We start from the raw sequence: 22,781 nt of genomic DNA, 5'->3' as shown, positions 1-22,781 counted from the left end.
ACCTTCCAAGGATGCTCAGGCAACTGGACCAGCACCCAGCACTAGCAAGGACTCACCTTCCAAGGATGCCCAGGCAACTGGACCAGCACCCAGCACTAGCAAGGACTCACCTTCCAAGGATGCCCAGGCAACTGGACCAGCACCCAGTACTAGCAAGGACACACCTTATCTTACATGTGCCCATATCTTAAGAAGCACATCAACAAACTGGAAAAGGTGCAAAGACATGCTACTAAGTGGCTCCCAGAACTGAAGGGCAAGAGCTACGAGAGAGGTTAGAGGCATTAAATATGCCAAAACTAGAAGACAGAAAAAAAGAGGTGATATGATCACTACATACAGAATAGTAACAGGAATTGATAAAATCGATAGGGAAGATTTCTTGAGACCTGGAACGTTAAGAACAAGAGGTCATAGATATAAACTAGCTAAACACAGATGCCGAAGAAATATAAGAAAATTCACTTTCGCAAACAGAGTGGTAGACGGTTGGAACAAGTTAGGGGAGAAGGTGGTGGAGGCCAAGACCGTCAGTAGTTTCAAAGCGTTATGTGACAAAGAGTGCTGGGAAGACGGGACACCACGAGCGTAGCTCTCATCCTGTAACTACACTTAGGTAATTACACTTAGGTAATTACCTTCTGAGGATGCCCAGGCAACTAGACCAGCACACAGCACTAGCCATAACTTACCTGGGAGTACCAATTGAGCTGTATAGCACAGTTCTAATGACATTAAATATAAAAAGTGTAGTTTATATGATATAAGTGTACTGCAGTAGTGTGATTCTAGTAGTCTGTACTTTATGTACAGACTGTAGTGTATAATGTACATTTGTTTGAAAAGTTACTGTTCTTTAAACAATTTATATTCATATGTGTGGCACTCTCAGGATATTAAGACTAACAAAGTTTGCACTACAAAACTCAACTGGTAGGGTAAGTACAGTACTGTATCGTGCAATATCAATTTATTTCATTGCAATTCAAATTCTTTGTTATTTAAATTTTTCAAAAGGCAAATGTGTACTGGCATATGTATTATTAATTTTTTTTTTGGGGGGGAAGGGGGATGCTGGGGCCGGATTGATGGAATGAATTCCACGCTGAAATGAATCGGCTACGCCCCCATATAGTTCGTTCAAGCGAGGACACACTGTATTACTCATATAATTTCTACATTTACTGTCTACATTTAATGTCATTTAATTTCATGCATTTCTTTGATAAAGTGTTTACTCGTGTCCTTTATGATCTTGGTTATTTGTAAGTGTTGGCCCCATTAACCTTAAATTATAGTATGTTTATGTTACTCTATGTTCTGATATGTTCCAAGAAAATGTCATGAGGAGCAGTTCTAAAATACACCTTGTATTTCCATTCAGTAATTAATGTAAATAAACTACTGTACTGTTGCTAGAACTACTGACTCCGTAATGTAATAATCTATGCCAGTACTCTGACTATACTCTGTACCTGTAAAGTAAGGCTGTAAAGTACCTGTACATATTTTTTGTCAATTTTACTGTAAATTATCTACTTAAAATTATCTGTTAGTTTAAGGACTTCCCCGAAACTCTATGCGTGCTAATGGCTTTACAGGAATGTAAAATCAACTTCATTTCTATGTTCTCTCTTAACCCCCAATGTACCTTCTTGTATATAAATAAATAAATAAATGCTTGTCATCCTTATGAATCACCTTTGTATTAATTTTTTATTTTCCTTGAACATTCTCATTTTGTTAACTTACTTCTCTTATAGTATTAAGTGTTTTACCCCATCACAACAATAATTAAAAAATTTCTATATTACTATTAATTTTGCCCGAAACGCTTTGCGTAATAGTGGCTTCATTAGTACAGTATGTGTAACTGCTGTCCCTTCAATTGAACAATACTCTTATTACACATAGAAATCACAATAGCGTGATGCATCAAATTTTTTTATTTATTTATTTAATTATTTAATTATTTATATACAAGGTACATTGGGTTTGTGAGAATACATAGCATGGTATTTACAATCTTGTAAAGCCACTAGTATGCGCAGCGTTTCGGGCAGGTCCTTAATCTAACAGATAATTTTAAGTAGGTAAATTCTAGCGGAATTGATAAAATAACAGATTCATTGCAAGAGAGAAAAAAAGTTAGATGAGAGAGATTAGTAGGAATATTAGAGCACATTGTTATATTAAAGTTCTGATTGCTTGCATTGACAGCTTGATTGGAAATTTAAACGAAGATTAATAGGCACCATACAGCAAATTGAAAGCACATATAAGAAGACAGCAATGATAACAATGGTAAAGTTGTTTGGGTTGGGTACATGAAGATTGGGAGATTGGGTAGCACTAGATACATTGCAATTTTAAAGCAACAAGGTAAAAAAACTATGCAGATGAGATTAGGTACTTTTTAGTTTTGTTTTTGAATGATGCAAAAGTTGGACAACTTTTCAATTCATTAGGGAGTGAGTTCCATAGACTAGATCCCATTATTTGCATAGATTGTGTGTGTACAGATTAAGTTTGACTCTGGGGATAACAAAGCGATATTTATTTCTGTTGTGGTGATAATGGGTCCTATTATATCTGTCCAGGGAGAGTTTCAGAACATGATTTGCATTTAAGAACAGGCCTTTGTAAATGTAGTTGACACAAAAGAATGTGTGGAATGAGATTATGTTTAGCATGTTTAGGGAGTTAAACAAGGGGGCTGAGTGTTGTCTGAAAACAGAATTTATTATTCTGATAGCAGATTTTTGCTGGGGGATGATGGCCCTGAGGTGGTTTGCAGTGGTTGAACCCCATGCACAGATACCATAATTAAGATAGTGATAGATTAGTGCATAATATATTGAGATGAGAGCAGAGTTAGGTACATAGTATCTGATTTTGGAGAGTATACCAACTGTTTTAGACTTTCTTAGTTATGTGTTGTATGTAGGTGCTGAAGTTGAGTCTCTTATCTAGGAATAGGCCAAAAAACTTTCCATCATTTCTATTACTAATGTTAACATTGTCTATGTGAAGCTGAATTGCATTTGTTGATTTGCTTCCAAATAAGATGTAGTAGGTCTTTTCTATGTTAAGTGTTAGTTTGTTGGTTGACATCCATAAGTGGACTTTTTTTTAGTTCATTATTAACAGCATTATTTAGTGTATGTGGGTTGGGGTTAGAGTAGATGAGGGTAGTATCATCAGCAAACAATATAGGTTTCAGAATGTTGGTGACATTAGGCAGACCAATGATGTATATAAGAAATAGGAGAGGTCCCAAGATGCTGCCCTGTGGCACTCCAATGGTTAGGTAAAGTAGGAGAGGATATATCATTGATGGCTACACATTGGTGTCAATCACTAAGATAGGATTGGATATAGTCCAGGGCATGGCCTCGGACTCCATAATGATGCAGTTTACACAAGAGGTAGTTGTGATTAACAGTATCAAAGGCCTTTTTCAGGTTAATGAAGAGTCCAGTCGTTAACTCATTTTTGTCAAGGGCTGAGTAAATTATATCAAGGAGACTAATAATTGCGTCGCTAGTACTCTTTTGGGAGTGGAAGCCAAACTGACAGGGGCCGGGTATGTCAAATTTTACGAGGTATGAGTAGAGCTGTTTGTAGATAATTTTTTCAAATATTTTTGATAGTATGGGTAGGTTTGATATGAACAAATTTGAAATGAGTTTGTTTGTTTGTTTCATTTCAAGTTTGATATGAACAAATCCACAAGAGCCGTGACGAGGGTTCGAACCTACGTCCGAGAGTGTGTAATGAAGTAAGGGCAAAGAGGTAGAACAGATTATTGACAGAGCTCAGGTGCATGGGGAAATTGTGTAAAAACCTGGTTTGTGTCTCGGAGAGACTGCAAGATCCGTGGTAGGTCAAGTTGATTTCTTGGTTGCAATTCTTATCCGTGTCATAGCTCAGTCGATTAACCACCATGCTGCGCCGAGTTTATTGTGAAATTCCCCCTGTGCGCATGAAATAAAGTGTTCCCAAAAATTCATTTTTTCTTTGTAAAATGATAAATTCCCTTCCCTGAACATGTCTGTGAGGAGATGGTTCACCAGCTCACTTACAATAGTGCTCTTATGCCTGTGGAGGCCAGTACACTTGTTAAGTGTGCGGACTTAAGCTTGGTAACCAGCAACCGAAACATCTAGTGTTTGGGCTCATGTGAGAGCCCCATTCATCAGCAGTCCAGAAATGTTACCCTGGCCGGAGTAGCACATCTGTGGACAGAGATATGCCGATAGCATCATCTCATAGCATGATGATATGAGAGTAGAAGAGATATGCCGATAGCAACCAGGAGGCCTGGTCGACGACCGGGCCGCGGGGACACTATGCCCCAGAAGCACCTCAAGGTAACCTCATTGTATGGCTTGAGCGAGACTCAACTTTGCGCGGGAACAGCTAGGCCCCAGGCGTGGGGTGAGCTGTGGGCCTCCCGCGCGCTAGCCAGTCATCGTCATGGAAACAGCTGCCATCTTAGTAAACATCTTGAGCCGCCATGTTGGTTGGCCATCTTGGAGTTGCCCTAGGGGCTGTGCTACACCGTCGCTGATTGGTCGAGAGGGGTAGGCCGCTGTATGCCTTCCTCTCATTGGTTATTTCGAGGAGGACGCGGGAATTGCGGGTGTAAGCGTCATTCTGAACATAGCTGCTACTTTGTCAAGACGCTCTCTGTACTCAATTCGGCCAAATTGAGTATAGGGCGTCGTGGTGGGTTGATTACTCAACTGCTTCACCTCCTGCTTCATCGACGACGGGGGTCGTCACAGAATCCGGCCGAAGTTGTTGCTTGGATTGGAGAAAGACATTGTGTACAGTGGGTAGAGGTACAGTGATCTGGGATTGTGGGGTAATGTGCATACGAGCAGTAACAGACTTGTAGATCCCATACCAGTGATTATTAATAATACCTGCTAGTACTCTGTAGCAGTCGATGGGAACGGGGAAATTCGTGTCAGAGTTTTAAGGCAGATTTCCCATGTTTGTGTAAGATGCTATCATTGTGCGCATCACCTGGGTACGAACGCCTCGCTTTACCGGTGGGTCGAGGGTGCGAACTGAGCCGTGTTGTGAGGGGAGGGGTTCGAGTGCGCGCCAATTGTTCGTAAAATACCACGTGATGTACTATCACCGCCTACGCCACCTACTACTGCCGTGACTGAGGCAGCCACCCGTAGCGGGGTGCCTGATGTATGGGAATGGTGTGTAAGCCGGCAGTATGAATGAGTAAATACCTATGTGTGTATTTCTGGTGATCAGTTAGTCTCTTAAATCTTGAATTCGAAGTCAGGTGTTCCGTCCACATTGTCACGCAGCACCTGTGGAGGTGAAGTGAAGTGTGGACGAGGAGATAATCACCCTTTATTGTCATCTTGTCAGTCCAGAGGGACTTGCGTCTTGTGTACACAGACGTACAGTGTGTGTGTGTGTGTGTGTGGGTACACACGGGAACAGAGTATACATAGATTAGCCACGGACAGAGAGGATGTCCATGTAATAATTATATTCCATTGTGATAATTAAAGCATTTTTGATCGTCCGTGGGATGGAGTGATATCATTTCCATGTGTAGTCTTGCAGGTGTGGAATTCCAACACTGAGCGCTCAGGTTAATGTGTGTGTAACGTCAGTGATTCCTGGCAATGATTATTATGGAGTGTACCACAGTGTGGTCTTAATTTCTTGTATTGTTCCCAGGGATGTGACAAGTGTGATTTATTTATATATACATATATATATATATATATATATATATATATATATATATATATATATATATATATATATATATATATATATATACAGAGCACCACTTGGTTTCCGAACTTTAGTTATCCGAAACTTCCAGTTTCCCGATTGGGGTTGGGGAGTCATGCTACCCGAACAAAGTTCGGGTAGGAAGGGGTCCGCCAAGCGTCACGCCGGCTTGTTGTGGTGGGTGGGAGATGGTCCAGTTTGCCCACTGTGACTTCACAGATTCACGGCCTATTATTCCTATTATTTTGAATTGCCATAAGGCTGGAATGTTCATTCTGTGCTTTTGTTTTACATATCTGCACAATCAAGAAACATCTGTGCACCATGTTGGCTCCAAATGCACGCATTGCATCAGTGATGGCTGACTGGTGGGTGGATGGACGATGGAGTTTAGGTGGGAGGCAGTATGAATGAGGGGGGGGGGGAGAATCAGTGAGAGAGGGGGAGAGAGAGATGCTAGGAGGGAGGGGGAGGTAGGGAGAGATGTTAGGAGGTAGGGAGAGATGCTAAGAGGGAGGGGGAGGTAGGGAGAGGTGCTAGGAGGTAGGCAGGAAGGGATGGAAGTAGTGAGAATTAGGGAGGGAAAGGCAGGCTGGCAGGCACAGGCAGGCAGGCAGGCGCAGCAGGGAGTGAGTGGTAGTCGCGGTTGAACCGCGTGACCTTGAGAGATGGGATGTAGGGGGGCGGGTGGTTTGTTGGTGGTGGGGGCGAGACCGGCTCATTCCCGAAGATAAGCCTAACACACACTACCCGTTAGCATGATGGCAGGGAGGGAGGCAGGCTGGCTGGAAAGGAAGCAGGCTGGCAGGCTGGAAAGGAAGCAGGCTGGCAGGCTGGGAAGGAGGCAGGCAGGCTGGGAAGGAGGCAGGCAGGCAGGCAGGCTTGCAGGCTGGGAAGGAGGCAGGCAGGCAGGCTTGCAGGCTGGGAAGGAGGCAGGCAGGCAGGCAGGCTTGCAGGCTGGGAAGGAGGCAGGCAGGCTTGCAGGCTGGGAAGGAGGCAGGCAGGCAGGCAGGCTTGCAGGCTGGGAAGGAGGCAGGCAGACAGGCAGGCTTGCAGGCTGGGAAGGAGGCAGGCAGGCAGGCTTGCAGGCTGGGAAGGAGGCAGGCAGGCAGGCAGGCTGGGAAGGAGGCAGGCAGGCTTGCAGGCTGGGAAGGAGGCAGGCAGGCAGGCAGGCTTGCAGGCTGGGAAGGAGGCAGGCAGGCTTGCAGGCTGGGAAGGAGGCAGGCAGGCAGGCAGGCTTGCAGGCTGGGAAGGAGGCAGGCAGGCAGACAGGCTTGCAGGCTGGGAAGGAGGCAGGCAGGCAGGCAGGCTTGCAGGCTGGGAAGGAGGCAGGCAGGCAGGCAGGCAGGCTTGCAGGCTGGGAAGGAGGCAGGCAGGCAGACAGGCTTGCAGGCTGGGAAGGAGGCAGGCAGGCAGGCAGGCTTGCAGGCAGGCTTGCAGGCTGGGAAGGAGGCAGGCAGGCAGGCAGGCTTGCAGGCTGGGAAGGAGGCAGGCAGGCAGGAAGCGATATATGGGTGTTGAAGTGAACCATGAACCACGTGACCTTTGAGTGTGTGTGTGTGTGTATGGGTTTGGGGTGGGGGGAGAGGGGGAGGTGTGTTGGTGGTGGGGGAGGGACCGGCTGACTCCGTAAGCCTAACCACACTCCACAGACCTGTGACCCAGATTTGTTTCTTAAATGTACAGTACATCATCGTATATTTTAGGCAGGATGTGACTGCAGGCTGGCAGGAAACATCCAGAGGATGTTTGCCAGACGTCTTAATAATCAGTTAGGAACAATTAAGGACTTTTATAAAGCGGATCAGGACTTCACTTATTGGTGAGTACAAACAAAACACAGTCGCATTTACGCTTTGAACCTGTCGATTTTTTCCCCTAGAGTTTTTTCGTAAATTTTTTCGGAAAAATTTGTTTTTACATTTCTAGTTTATTTTTTCCCCTCTATTTCTCGTATACGAACTTACATGTTAACCGACGGGTCTCGTCCCCAAGGGGTTCGGAAACCAAGTGGTGCTCTGTATATATATATATATATATATATATATATATATATATATATATATATATATATATATATATATATATATATATATGTCGTACCTAGTAGCCAGAACGCACTTTTTGGCCTACTATGCAAGGCCCGATTTGCCTAATAAGCCAAGTTTTCCTGAATTAATATATTTTCTCTATTTTTTTTCTTATGAAATGATAAAGCTACCCATTTCATTATGTATGAGGTCAATTTTTTTTTATTGGAGTTAAAATTGACGTAGATATATAACCGAACCTAACCAACCCTACCTAACCTAACCTAACCTATCTTTATAGGTTAGGTTTGGTTAGGTAGCCGAAAAAGTTAGGTTAGGTTAGGTTAGGTAGGTTAGGTAGTCAAAAAAACAATTAATTCATGAAAACTTGGCTTATTAGGCAAATCGAGCCTTGCATAGTAGGCTGAGAAGTGCGTTCTGGCTACTAGGTACGACATATATATATATATATATATATATATATATATATATATATATATATATATATATATATATATATGTATTGTGGTTGCAGTATTAACATAATTTTGGTAGAATTTGGTGAGTGACGAGGCTGTCTGGAGAGACCGCCATCGCTCTGTCGAGTAACGTAACTCTCGATAGTGTTTATTGGCATGCGGGATCGATAAATCACTCACCCATGTGATTTAAGGAGTGCGAGATCTCCTTAGCGTTCCCAATAACGTTTGATAACTGTAGGCTACATGTGTCAGCAGTAATTATATATATATATAATCGTAGTGTCACGGTGCCTAGTGTTATTGTGTTATTTACTGTGGTGATTGCAATGTGTGGACCTATGTTCTAGGGGTTATTGAGAGCACTGGGGTCATTTGCAACAGGAAGTGTGTGCAGTATTCTAATATTTGGAAATTATAGTACTTGCCGAGTATGTTATTGCAAAGGGGTTGTTATTTGATGGTGATTGTTGCTAGAGTTGAGCAATCACCGTATGTGATTGCAGTTCAGTAAAGTCATTGTGGGGCAGTGTTCTAGAGGGTTCATGTCCTGTATATTATTTTACTAGGTTCTGCAGAATTGTCATTGCAACCGCATTGTAACGTAAATCACTGTGATTTGTTAGTGTGATTTGTCATTGTCGTGGGTGAACTCGGCTGTAGACGAGTACTTGGGTACACATGTATTCTCCTGTTTATCTGGTAGGACATCGAAGTCCAGTATTCAGTGAGGTGATGCGAGGCAATTAATATAACGTAACCAAGGGAACGCCCATTGCTGTAAGGGAATTTGTTCTTTGACAATTTGAGTAACGTAGAATACGTTTGGGTTAATTTACTTTCCTGCAAGCAGCTTCGGTAGTCTCAAGGAGCCTAGCCGTCAGCCGGATAAGAATTAGAGAAATGAAAATATTCTAGATCTGGTCTTTACGAACAATGAAGACATTATCAGAGACATTACAATATCAGATACCACATACTCAGATCATAAGCTCATTGAAGTGCAAACGACCATCAATACTCAGAATAGACCTAAAACGTTGATAAAGCGAGAGGGGCTATTCAGTAAATTCAATTTTAATAATAAATGGATAGACTGGGAGATAATAAACAGGAAACTTACAAACATTCCATGGGAAACTGTTCTAAGTAATACAAGTCCTACAGAAGGAATAGAAAAACTGACTTCGGAAGCGTATCAAGTCTGTCTGAAACATGTTCCTTGAGGAAAGCCAGAAAGAGATCCAACATAGAAAGAGAACGCAGACGACACTACAAACGCAGGAAAAAAATAACGGAACTGATTATGCAGACACAAATTTCCTGTCAAAGAAGGAATAATTTAAATAGGGAGATTGAAGAAATCGAGCGAAAATTGAAACACTCATATGAAGCAGTTAGAACAGAAAGCAAATCAGGAAATAAAGAAAAGTCCAAAATATTTCTTCACATATGCGAAATCAAAAGCAAAAACCACTGCCAGTATTGGACCTATTCATACAAGTGAAGGTTCATACACGGAGGATGACAAAGAAATTAGTGAAATCCTAAAAAAGCAGTACGAGGACATGTTTAGCACTCCAATAAACATGAAAGTGGAAGATCCAGACAATTTCTTTATGCGGGATATTCAAACCCCTGTAAACATAACTGATATCAACACGAGCGCACTAAATTTTGAAAGAGAAATTGAAAACATGCCCATGCACTCAGCCCCAGGTCCAGACTCATGGAATTCAATATTTATAAAGAAATGCAAAGTGCCGGTAGCACAGGCACTCAGTATAGTGTGGAGGAAGAGCTTGGACACTGGGGAGATACCAGATGCACTTAAAGTAGCAGACATAGCCCCTCTACACAAGGGAGGGAGCAAAGCATTGGCAAAGAATTATAGACCAGTTGCACTAACATCGCACATCATAAAAGTATTTGAGAGAGTGATTAGGAGTCAGGTCGCCAATTTCATGGAGACCAATGACCTTCACAACCCAGGCCAACATGGATTTCGAGCGGGAAGATCGTGCCTCTCACAGCTACTTGAGCACTATGACAAAGTCACTGAGGCATTAGAAGAAAAACAGAATGCTGATGTGATATACTCGGACTTCGCAAAGGCTTTCGATAAATGTGACCATGGCGTGACAGCACCCAAAATGAAGTCAATGGGAATAACCGGTAAAGTAGGACGCTGGATACTCGGTTTTCTGTCAAACAGGACTCAGCGAGTAACGGTCAACCATATAAAATCTAGTCCAAGTGCAGTTAAAAGCTCTGTACCTCAGGGTACAGTCCTTGCACTGCTGCTTTTCCTTATTCTTATATCAGATATAGACAAAAATACAAGTCACAGCTTCGTATCATTCTTTGCAGATGACACAAAAATCAGTATGAAAATTACCTCGGCTGAAGACATTGAAAAACTTCAAGCTGATCTTAATAAAGTTTTCGAATGGGCATCAGAAAATAACATGATGTTTAACAGTGATAAATTCCAGGTACTCAGGTACGGTAAAAATCAGGACCTTAAACATAATACAGAGTACAAAACACAATCAAATGTACCCATAGTAGGAAAACAGCATGTAAAGGATTTGGGAATAATAATGTCTGACGACCTAACGTTTAAGGAGCATAACCAAGCAAATATTGAACAGCCAGAAAAATGATAGGATGGATTACGAGAACTTTCAAATCCAGGGATCCCATCACAATGGTTGTACTCTTCAAGTCACTTGTGTTGTCCCGTCTTGAGTACTGCTCAGTACTCACTTCCCCCTTCAGAGCAGGAGAGATTGCTGAAATAGAGGGAATACAGAGAACATATACGGCAAGCATAGACGCGATAAAGCACCTAAATTATTGGGATCGTCTCAAAGCCCTCCAAATGTACTCACTAGAAAGAAGACGAGAGAGATATCAAATAATATACACCTGGAAGATACTGGAGGGCCAAGTACCAAATCTACACAGTAAAATAACAACGTACTGGAGTGAACGACATGGAAGAAAATGCAGAATAGAACCAGTGAAGAGCAGGGGTGCCATAGGCACAATCAGAGAACACTGTATAAACATCAGAGGTCCCCGGTTGTTCAACACCCTCCCAGCAAGCATAAGAAATATTGCCGGAACAACCGTGGACTTTTTCAAGAGGAAACTAGATTTATTCCTCCAAGGAGTGCCGGACCAACCGGGCTGTGGTGGGTATGTGGCCCTGCGGGCCGCTCCAAGCAACAGTCTAGTGGACCAAACTCTCACAAGTCAAGCCTGGCCTCGGGCCGGGCTTGGGGAGTAGAAGAACTCCCAGAACCCCATCAACCAGGTATCAACCAGTATTGTCTGTCGTAATTAATGGTCAGTGGGCCGGGTAATTGACGTGTTTCAGGAAGTCAAAATAATTAACCTCGATCCTTGTTTGATCGACTCACACGAATGCTTCATTGTTCCATTAACGTAACGTCATTATTTATCTGTCCGGAAGTACCGGCACTTGATTGACTCGTGGGAGGAGTAACGTCATTTTAGAATAACGTAAACGTGGAGCTAATTACTGTTATTAGCCACCTGAATTGGTCTGAGTATGGAAGGCTTAGACGGAATTCATACCTTAATGTAAATTGCTGAGCCAGTGTGAAAGGTTGCGTATTTTTATTGTTTAATTATTGATCTTGAGGATAATAATTAATTACTCTAAAGCTAATCACGAGTGATTACCGTTCTCTTAGCACTTTGGACATTGTAAATCAGAGTTTACCATCGCTGAGTGATTAGTAACTGATTAACGTAAATTAACGTAACTAGTAAAGAGATTAATCAGCTGTCTGGTAGTACAGGGATTAATTAATGGGATTTTCTCACTGAATGCTCGACAGGTAGAGTGTTGTGTAATTTCTGCGTTACTAGTGACAGTTGTAAGAGTTATTAAATTAACGTAAATGCTATTTTGTTATTAACGTAAATGTTCTTGTGTTATTAACGTAAATCAATTGTTATTGATTGTTGATCGTCCGTGGCACGGAGTGTTAACGTAAGGATTAATTTGAGGAAGGTTTGCTGGAGTTGCCAGTGAACCCATTAGTTATTGTTGTCATTGAAAGACTATTGATTTGATTGCATTGCATCCGCCATTGCAGGTGTAGACTGCACTGAGGCGTAGAACAGTTAGGAGGTTACTGGAGACGTGTTTCAAAACCCACTGTGTCATTTGTTGTAATTGTGATTATAGATCTGTTAGTTCTTTTTTTTTTATTGATGCCTCTGTGTTCACGCTTATGTTCGAGTTAGTTCATTATGCAGTTCGAGGGGCTGGTGTCTAGCTGTCATTGATAGTGTCACAGGAAGGATTTCGAGTAACGTCATTGACATTTCTTTTTGTTTTGTTGTAGTAGTTAGTACTTTATTGAATAAACTAAGTTGTTATGGTTAACACTGTCTTTTCGTTACACCCCACACACTATTATTGTTATGCATGTGTTCTTCACACTCGACTAATAAAATTGAGACCGATTCTGAGTTTTGGACCAAATATACGGCACCACATAACAATAAATTATTGTTGTGAGAGCCCAGGACCTACTCGTTAGATTCGCTTCAGCGATTGGCGAAGGTCGACGACCAAGTGGAGGGGATTTCAATTTTCATTGGGGTCTCGGCGTTTGCTCGCGCCTAGTCAATTGTTCATACATGGTCCCAAAGTGAGGAATGAGCTGCTTACTACACTGGTGTATTAGCTAAGCAAGTCCTTCCTCAGGCGACCTAATTGAATATCACGACAGGAATAAAGGTTAAAGAATAAAGAAAATTCTTAGAAATTTTCCGAGCTCAATTCCTTATAACAATTTCATTTATTCCACCACTTAAAACTCTCACAATATCTATGTAAAAATAAATACCAAATTCCACTTACTTTGGCTCTGGGGATGTGGACAAGGTGCGTTGTGATGTCATCAGGGGCTGGTGGCCCATGCGTGACACGCCCAGACACGGTCGCGCGGGCCATTCAAGCACCAGATGTTGGCACAAATATATTTTCAATTATCTGTTTTATGTATTTCCAATTTGGTTTTATTTGTTTGTTTTTTTATCGTATACCTGGATGATGGGGTTCTGGGAGTTCTTCTACTCCCCAAGCCCGACCCGAGGCCAGGCTTGACTTGTGAGAGTTTGGTCCACCAGGCTGTTGCTTGGAGCGGCCCACAGGCCCACATACCCACCACAGCCCGGTTGGTCCGGCACTCCTTGGAGGAATAAATCTAGTTTCCTCTTGAAAATGTCCACGGTTGTTCTGGCAATATTTCTTATGCCTGTGTGCATATATGATGCATATTTGTATCCTTTACAATATGTATACAGCAGAATGTTCATAATGTTCCATGAAACTGTGATACATGTGTCAGTAATGTGTCCACAATAAATGTTTATTGTCGCAATATTACGTGTTAAAAATTCACTAAAATTACAATATGTACAGTTTCACACACTATTTACACAGTAACACACTGTATTACACACTCAGTACTTCGGAAGTGAGTAATAATCAATGAAGTAGTCCAGGGTACACAGCGCAACTTCGCTCTCGTTGCACCAGGTACAGATAGAATTTCGCTTCCTGTTTCTTTGTTCTGTGTGCTTGCAAATAACGCACTCATGTACACCCTTGGCATTAGTACCTGTAGGTAGTATGTAGCCAAGCTTGTAAAATGTAAGGTAGTCTTGAAAAGATTACAGGGAAAGATCAATTTGTAAGGTAGTCATGAAAAGATCCCCTTGTAAGGTCCCACACAAGAAGAGATTCAGCCAGCCTCAAAGAGTGTCCGTCAGTAAAGAAGAGATTCAGCTATTCTTGAAAATATCTATGGAAAACACCACCATGGAAGCCGCTAACACTGCTCATCTATGCTACTTGTATCAGATGCATCATCAATGAATGCAGAAAACGATTCATCTATGTATCATCTAAATAAATTGGAGATAGCATAGATGGGCAAGGGTGGCGCTCAGAGCTACAACTGGATACGCTCGCTGTATCGTCCTCATAGGTGCTGTATCACTTGCATCTGATCTTTGTGTTAGGTCCTATTGCGTCTAGCTTCACCAATATTATGACCCTTATATTCTTTAAACATTAAGGTTTGAATTTCACCGACAAAGCACGATCTTTCAACTTGCGTCGGACAGGTGTTTGGGAGCCAGAGGCGCGTGTGTCACTCGGTACTAACCCAGCCAGCAGCCCTAGGGCATAAGGGGAATTTTTTCCTAGATGGCTACCTCTCACTGGAGGTCCTAAGAGTCCATTTCGTACACAACCAACCTCGCACACATTTAGAATGGGTACGAAAAAATCAAAATGAGCTTTCTCGGTTGGCAAACCGCGTATTCTCGGTTGGCGCAGTTAAGTGGTTAAGGAGCGTCTGGGATCTTCTCTGATGTAGGTTCGAACCCTCTTCACGGCCCTTATGGATTGATTGATTTATTTAATTTATATACAAGAAGGTACATTGTGTTAGAGAATACATAGCATAGTATTTACAATCTTGTAAAGCCACTAGTACGCGCAGTGTTTCGGGCAGGTCATTATCTAACTATTACCTAACAGCTAATTTTAAGTAGGTAAATTCTAGCAGAATTAATAAAATGATAACATACATTGCAAGAAAAAAAAATGAGATGAGAGAGAATAGTAAGTATATTAAAGCACATTGGTTTATTAAAGCTCTGGTTGATTACATTGTCAACTTGATTGTTAATTTAAACAAGATTAACAGACACCATACAGCAGATTGATAGCACATATAAGAAGACAGCAATGATCACAATGGTAAAGCCATTATTCATTTATTACTCTTATGTTCTTTGTACACAATCTTTTGAATAATAATAATATTTTTAATATTATTATTTACACATAAAATCACACTAACGTGATATACATCAATGAGAAAATTCACTCGGGCTGTGAGGCGATGCGAACCTGCAATGTTTGCGTCACCTCACAGCCCCAGTGGATTGTTCATTGATGTATATCTCCTTAGTGCGATTTTCTGTGTATCTGAAGATGGGCATACGGTGTTCAACTACAATACTTAACCCCTTCACCTGAGTGCTTAGGGGCCTTACGTAAAACTTGGCCTGGCTTCAGGACTTCCTGTGATATCAGTAGAAATCTGATTGTAAGACTTTTAGGAAGTCAGTGGTGGTACAGTGGTAGAGTATGCAGCTGGCAATGCCTTGGTCATGGGTTTGCAACACCACACAGTCCCAGTAGATTTTCTCTATTATTATTATTATTATAAAAATTATCATATTCGATATTCCAATGTCCACACCCCAACACTGCCATAGGCCTATTTCCACACCCCAACAATTGCATGTTGAGGTGTAAGACAATGGTGGAGCAGAAAGTACTCAAGAACTTACGGATGATGAGAGTGCGAGGAACAAGGTGGTCAGGTGGAGCCAGTGACTCCTTCCTTCAACAGTTTTGTCTCTCCCTCGTGGTATATCCTCAATGGTGTGGCCTCACCACACACTTACACTGTCACAAGTGTCCTGAGAGTACTGTGGGAGGGACAATTTGGCGGGTATTGTGGACACAGGTCTTTAAGACAGGCGAACTTCACGAGTCGTGGAGACGTCTATAGCAACCTTTGTTGTGATGACGTCACTCGCTCGCTCGCTTACCCGCCACGGTGCTCTTCCCATTTTCTTTGGTTACTGATCTTTGCTGACGTTTATTTATTTTATTTTATTTTATTTATTTATTTATGCATATACAAGAATGTACATAAGGATTGTGAGGATACAATTATGGTAATTACAGTCTTGTAAAGCCACTAGCACGCGCAGCGTTTCGGGCAGGTCCTTAATCTAAGAAAATTTTAAGGAGGTAAATACTTGCAAAATTTATAGACAAAAAAATGATAACAGATTACATGGAATGAAAAAAAAAAAAAAGATGAGAGAAAATTATAGGTACAGTATATTAAAGCACATAGGTAGCTATGATTGATTGCAATGACAGCTTAAAATGGTAGTTGACAACAAATTGGTAGGCACAATACAGCAGAAACAATATAAGATTGATTGCAATGACAGCTTGAATGGTAGTTGACAAAAATTGGTAGTCACAATACAGCATATGGCTAGCACATAAAAGAAGACAGCAATGAACAAATGATAAGGTTGTTTGATATTACATAAAAATTAGGAGATTGGGTACCACTAGGTACAGAGCAAATTTAAAGCTCAGTGTAGGAAACTAAATAGATGAAGTTAGGTACTTTTTGGTTTTGCTTTTAAATAAGGCAAAAGTTTTACAGTTTTTCAATTCACTAGGGAGTGAGTTCCATAGACTAGGTCCCTTAATTTGCATAGAGTGTTTACACAGATTAAGTTTAACTCTGGGGATATCAAAGAGATATTTATTTCTGGTGTGGTGATAATGGGTCCTATTACATCTGTCCAGGGAGAGTTTCAGAGCATGGTTTGCATTTAAGAACAGGGTTTTGTAAATGTAGTTGACACAAGAGAATGTGTGGAGGGAGTTAATATTTAGCAAGTTTAGAGATTTAAACAAGGGAGCTGAGTGTTGTCTGAAAGCAGAGTTAGTTATTATTCTGATAGCAGATTTTTGCTGTGTGATGATGGGCTTAAGGTGGTTTGCAGTGGTAGACCCCCATGCACAGATACCATAATTAAGATAGGGGTAGATTAGTGCATAATATAGTGAGAGGAGAGCAGAGTTAGGAACATAATATCTGATTTTGGAGAGTATACCAACTGTCTTAGAGACTTTCTTAGTTATGTGTTGAATGTGGGTGCTGAAGTTGAGTCTCTTGTCTAGGAATAGGCCAAGAAACTTGCCATCATTTTTATTACTGATGTTAATGTTGTCTATCTGTAGGTGAATTGCATTTGATGATTTGCTTCCAAATAAGATGTAGTAAGTCTTTTCGATGTTTAATGTTAGTTTGTTCGTTGACATCCATAAGTGGACTTTTTTAAATTCATTATTCACAACATTATTTAGTGTATGTGGGTTGAGGTTTGAGTAGATAAGGGTAGTATCGTCAGCAAACAATATAGGTTTGAGAATATTAGAGACATTAGGCAGATCGTTTATATATATAAGAAATAGAAGAGGTCCTAAGATGCTGCCCTGTGGCACTCCAACGGTAATTGGTAGAGTGGAAGAAGTTGTATCATTGATGGTTACATATTGGTGTCTGTCACTAAGATAGGATCGGATGTAGTCAAGGGCAAGGCCTCGGATTCCATAATGCTGGAGTTTAAATAAGAGGTAGTTGTGATTAACAGTATCAAAGGCTTTTCTTAGGTCAATGAAGAGTCCAATCGGAAACTCATTTTTGTCAAGGGCTGAGTAGATAATGTCAAGGAGACTAATGATTGCATCATTGGTACTCTTTTGGGACCGGAAGCCAAACTGGCAGGGGCTGAGTATGTCGAATTTTACGAGGTAGGAATAGAGCTGTTTGTAAATAATTTTTTCAAATATTTTTGATAGAATGGGTAGATTTGATATTGGTCTATAATTGTTTATGTCCGCCGGATTGCCTCCTTTATGGACTGGCGTTACTCTTGCTTTTTTGAGGATATCAGGGAAGGTGTGACACTCTATAGATTTGTTGAACAGTAGTGCTATGGGTGGGGCAAGGGCATGGGAGGCTCTCTTGTACACAATGGACGGAATTTCACTGGTGTTCCCTGCCTTGGTTTTTAGAGAGTGTATGATGGACACAACATCTGCCGGGCTGATTGGTGAAAGGAGAAGAGAGTTTGGATAGCTGCCTGAGAGATATGTGTTAATATGTGTCTGAGTCTGTGGAATTTTACTGGCAAGATTAGCACCAACCGATGAAAAGAAACTATTAAATTCATTTGCCATTTCTAAATCAGTTGACGGTATATCCCCATCCTTGTAGAGTTTTATTTGGTTATGTGAGTGTTGTTTAGTTCCTAGGATACTAGAGATAGTTTTCCAAGTGTTTTTCATGTTGCCTTTTGCTTCATTGAATCTATTCACATAATATGCAAGTTTTGCCTTTCTTATGATACTGGTAAGCATTGATGAGTACCTTTTAGCTACTTCCTTTGAAACTAGGCCAATCCTAACTTTCTTTTCATATTCATGTTTCTTGTTGATTGAGTTGAGAATGCCATTTGTGAGCCATGGATTGTTTAATCTTTTGTCAGTTACTTGCTTTGTAAGAAGGGGACAATGAAGGTTGTAGAGGCTTAGAGTTTTGGAGAGGAAGAGGTTAGCTAATGAATTTATATCATGGGTATTATTGAATTCAGAATCCCAGTTAATATTGTGAAGTGCCTCTGTAAGATTGTCTAAAGCTGATTCACTGTGTAGCCTAAATGAAAATTTCTTGCTTTTTGGTGGTGTTATGTCCATGTTCGCTATGAGAAAGGTAGGATAGTGGTCAGTTGTTCTGTCGTAGATTATACCAGATACAAGGGGAGCTGTTATGTTTGTCCATATGTGGTCCAAGGTAGTGGCTGATGTTTGAGTGACTCGGGTAGGTTAGGTGATTGTGGGGATTAGCATACAGGAGTTCATGCTGTTAAGGAAATAGTCAACTTGAGAGCAGTTTTGTTGACCCAGGTCAATATTAAAGTCTCCTCCCAGAATGATGTGGTTTTTGTTGAGATTGTTGTTTATAATAAGATTCCTTAGGTTGTCTGAGAAAGAAGCTATGTTAGTATTAGGAAATCTATAGATGGCTCCAATAGTCAAAGAGGATTTAAGGGATTTAATTGTAAACTGAGCAAAAGTATATTCACAGTAGTCATCTCTGTCACTAATAACACTGTTGCAGATAAATGTATCTCGGTAATATATAGCTGTGCCACCACCTTTTTTATTAGGCCTACAGTTATGAATGGCTTTATAACCAGCTAAGTTGTAGAGTTGGGTATAGTCTTTATTTAGCCAAGTTTCTGTTAAAATAATGAACGATAGGTTAGTACCTAGTGCTGTGAGTAGTGCATTTAAATCGTCAAAATGTTTACCAAGTGATCTAACATTTTGGTTATAAACTGATAGATAGGTGCTATTTTGGAGTTTGTTTTTAGCCTGGTGTGCTGTGAAATACTTGCAATAATGATGATCAATGTGCTGGTTGGTGTAGATATGAGACAGAAGATTTTGATCAGGATCAATATCAGTGTGCATAGAGATGCAGAGGGATCACGATACAAGATACACGATAAAGCAAAACACAAGAATAAGAGCAGATACAATAAAATAGTAACAATTTAGAAGTAAAATAAAGATCCAATAGATAGCCAGAGAGGACACAGAAGTTACATAAAATAAAACACAAAAAATCAGTAGAGACTGACAATATAAATGTAAAATAAAAAATAATAAGAAAAATAATAATCATAAAAAAATGATCTTGAAGATAATTAGCTTAGTAATGGTTAATTAACAGGGTAATAAAAAGCCCTAGGTTTAGTGACAAGGGGATTAACTAAGAACAAATAATTAAGAGTATAAAACAGGCAAAGATGACAAACAAAAAATAAAGTAAAAATTAAAATAAAAATAAAAATAAACACCTTTGGAAAGGAAAGGCAGAGCTTAAGTACACTTTGGTTGTATGTGAGACTACAAATTATGTTCTGGTTATTCAGCTGATATCCCACAGTCATCCAGGAAAGAAGTGAGGTGTGCTTCAGTGGTTATGACATAAGTTTTTCCAGAGTCAGTCTTCCTAGCTATTATTTTACCATCGCGCACAAAACAATGTTTAATAGCAGTGGATCTATTGCGAATTCCACGTAGTTTAAATAAGAGATTTTGTCTGAATCTGGTAAGACATTCGTTCACATAAACCTTGGATTTCCTAGCGACTGCAGCAGTGATAAGGTCTGACTTGCGGGAGCAGCTATCTAACTTCACGCGTATCCTTCTGTTGTTTGCACCAGATGATTTGGTACCCACTCTATAAGCTGACTTAATGTCTCTTGCTTCGATTGAATAATTCAACTTAGTACGCAATTCCTGGATCACGATGGCAGTACAGTCTTCTCTGTCAGTTTCATGGGGAAAATCCTGTGATGAGATGATGACAGAATCAAGGAGCTTAAGTTGGTCTGATTCGTCTTGGGTTGCAGTGTGTTGCTGTTGTAGGGAGTTAAAGTGGTTCTCTAACTTTTGTAACATCTCTTCTTGCTTCTTAGAGGTTTCTGCTGGTTTAAAGTTAGTAACCGAGATCTGAAGAGAGTTTAATTCATGTTCGAGGTGGCCGACTCTGGCAGACAGATCTTGGTTAGCCTTGTGCATTGCCAAAGCATCACTTTGAAGCTTCATTATCAGGTCCGACTGCTCTCGGATTATAGACTTTTGGTCATCATGTATTTGAGTCAATAATCTGAGCCATGGATTATCAGCGGGACGCTTAAAGTCAGTACATGGAGAGGCAGCTCGTTTAAGTTGCTCCATATGGTTACATAACTGTTGTAAGGCTCGAGTCAGTGACGACGCTTCAATCAGCTGGGAAGGTTTGTTATTGTTGACGCAGGGAGGGTCGGTACTCCCCCCGGTAGCCCCTAAGGGGGAGACAGCCGCATTATTCCTGTTGCTAGCTTGGTTGGTTGGGTTCATCCTGATAGGTGTGCTATCATTCTTTACGGCCTTGCCGAGCTTAGAATTGTTTAGCATGGTAGCAGCAGAGATGTACGCAGCAGATGGGGTAGACTTGTTGATATGGCAGCAGCAAACGTCAGGTTAGCTTCCTCCAGGGAGCAACACTAATGAGGTCGAGATGAGGTAGTAGGTTAGGTTTTGTCGAATATTTCGGTCACATTTAGGTCACTGGGTACTTAGCTGCCTTCTGGGGTTGTTACATCATGTTAGGGATGTTGTGGGCTCAAGGAGCAGCTGATAAAGTTGGAGGGGGAGCAGGGTCGTCAGGAGCGGATGAGCGTTCGAGCGTCTATCATTTCTACCCCCCTCTACTTCAAGTCCCTCAAGGGGCGCACAAATTCAGTGAGTAACTTCTCTTTGGGAAGTTCCTAGGATCAACGTCCCCAGGGGTCGGTTATGAATGGCTTTATAACCAGCTAAGTTGTAGAGTTGGGTATAGCCTTTATTTAGCCAAGTTTTTGTTAAAATAATGAACGATAAGTTAGTACCTAGTGCTGTGAGTAATGCATTTAAATCGTCAAAATGTTTACCAAGTGATCTAACATTTTGGTTGTAAACTGATAAGCAGGTGCTATTTTGGAGTTTGTTTTTAGCCTGGTGTGCTGTGAAATACTTGCAATAATGATGATCAATGTGCTGGTTGGTGTAGATATGAGACAGAAGATTTTGATCAGGATCAATATCAGTGTGCATAGAGATGCAGAGGGATCACGATACAAGATACACGATAAAGCAAAACACAAGAATAAAAGCAAATACAATAAAATAGTAACAATTTAGAAGTAAAATAAAGATCCAATAGATAGCCAGGGAGGACACAGAAGTTATATAAAATAAAAAACAAAAAATTAGTAGAGATCGACTGACAATATAAATGTAAAATAAAAAATAATAAGAAAAATAATAATCATAAAGTAAAATGATCTTGAAAATAATTAGCTTAGTAATGGTTAATTAAAATCCTATAATTGGTATGAACCTAAGAAAACAAAGTGAGCTCAAATAGATAATTCCGAGAGAAAAAAAAAGGAAAAAAAAGATGACATGTAAATCTAATTATATCTAGAAATTTACTCAAATATAAATCTAAGTGTAAAAATAAACAGGGTGAGAGTATATTCATGTGGAAGATTTTACTATGATACTGAGGTAGATGCTTATATAAACAATTATACTATTAATTAATTCCAATAAATGATTACAAGAAACAAATACCAAGTTACTTTAATTAACAGGGTAATAAAAAGCCCGAGGTTTAGTGACAAGGGAATTAACTAAGAACAAATAATTAAGAGTAAAAAACAAGCAATTTCAACAACAAAGATGACAAACAAAAAATAAAAATAAAAACCTATGGAAAGGAAAGGCAGAGCTTAAGTACACTTTGGTTGTATGTGAGACTACAAATTATGTTCTGGTTAATCAGCTGATATCCCACAGTCATCCAGGAAAGAAGTGAGGTGTGCTTCAGTGGTTATGACATAAGTTTTTCCAGAGTCAGTCTTCCTAGCTATTATTTTACCATCGCGCACAAAACAATGTTTAATAGCAGGGGATCTTTTGCAAATTCCACGTAGTTTAAATAAGAGATTTTGTCTGAATCTGGTTAGACATTCGTTCACATAAACATCGGATTTCCTAGCGACTGCAGCAGTGATAAGGTCTGACTTGCGGGAGCAGCTATCTAATTTCACACGAATCTTCCTGTTATTTGTACCAGATGATTTCATACCCACTCTATAAGCTGACTTAATGTCACTTGCTTCGACTGAATAATTCAACTAAGTACGCAATTCCTGGATCACGATGGCAGTA

The 22,781-nt window shown here is 40.5% G+C and overlaps 1 protein-coding gene across 1 annotated transcript in view; it reads right to left on the bottom strand.

Moving 5' to 3' along the window:
* The window catches only part of LOC138371156 (tripartite motif-containing protein 59-like), a 29,597-nt gene extending 13,629 nt beyond the window's left edge, over window positions 1-15,968 (bottom strand). The window contains exon 1 of the mRNA XM_069335992.1: window positions 15,704-15,968. The gene's annotated coding sequence lies outside the window, so the exon portion shown is untranslated. The remainder of the gene's footprint in view (window positions 1-15,703) is intronic.
* Window positions 15,969-22,781: the final 6,813 nt, after the last annotated feature.

The sequence above is a fragment of the Procambarus clarkii genome, chromosome 35 (assembly GCF_040958095.1).
Source record: "Procambarus clarkii isolate CNS0578487 chromosome 35, FALCON_Pclarkii_2.0, whole genome shotgun sequence".
NCBI lineage: Eukaryota > Metazoa > Arthropoda > Malacostraca > Decapoda > Cambaridae > Procambarus > Procambarus clarkii.
Note: the sequence above shows the minus strand (reverse complement) of the source record. Positions and strands in the feature narration are given on the sequence as shown.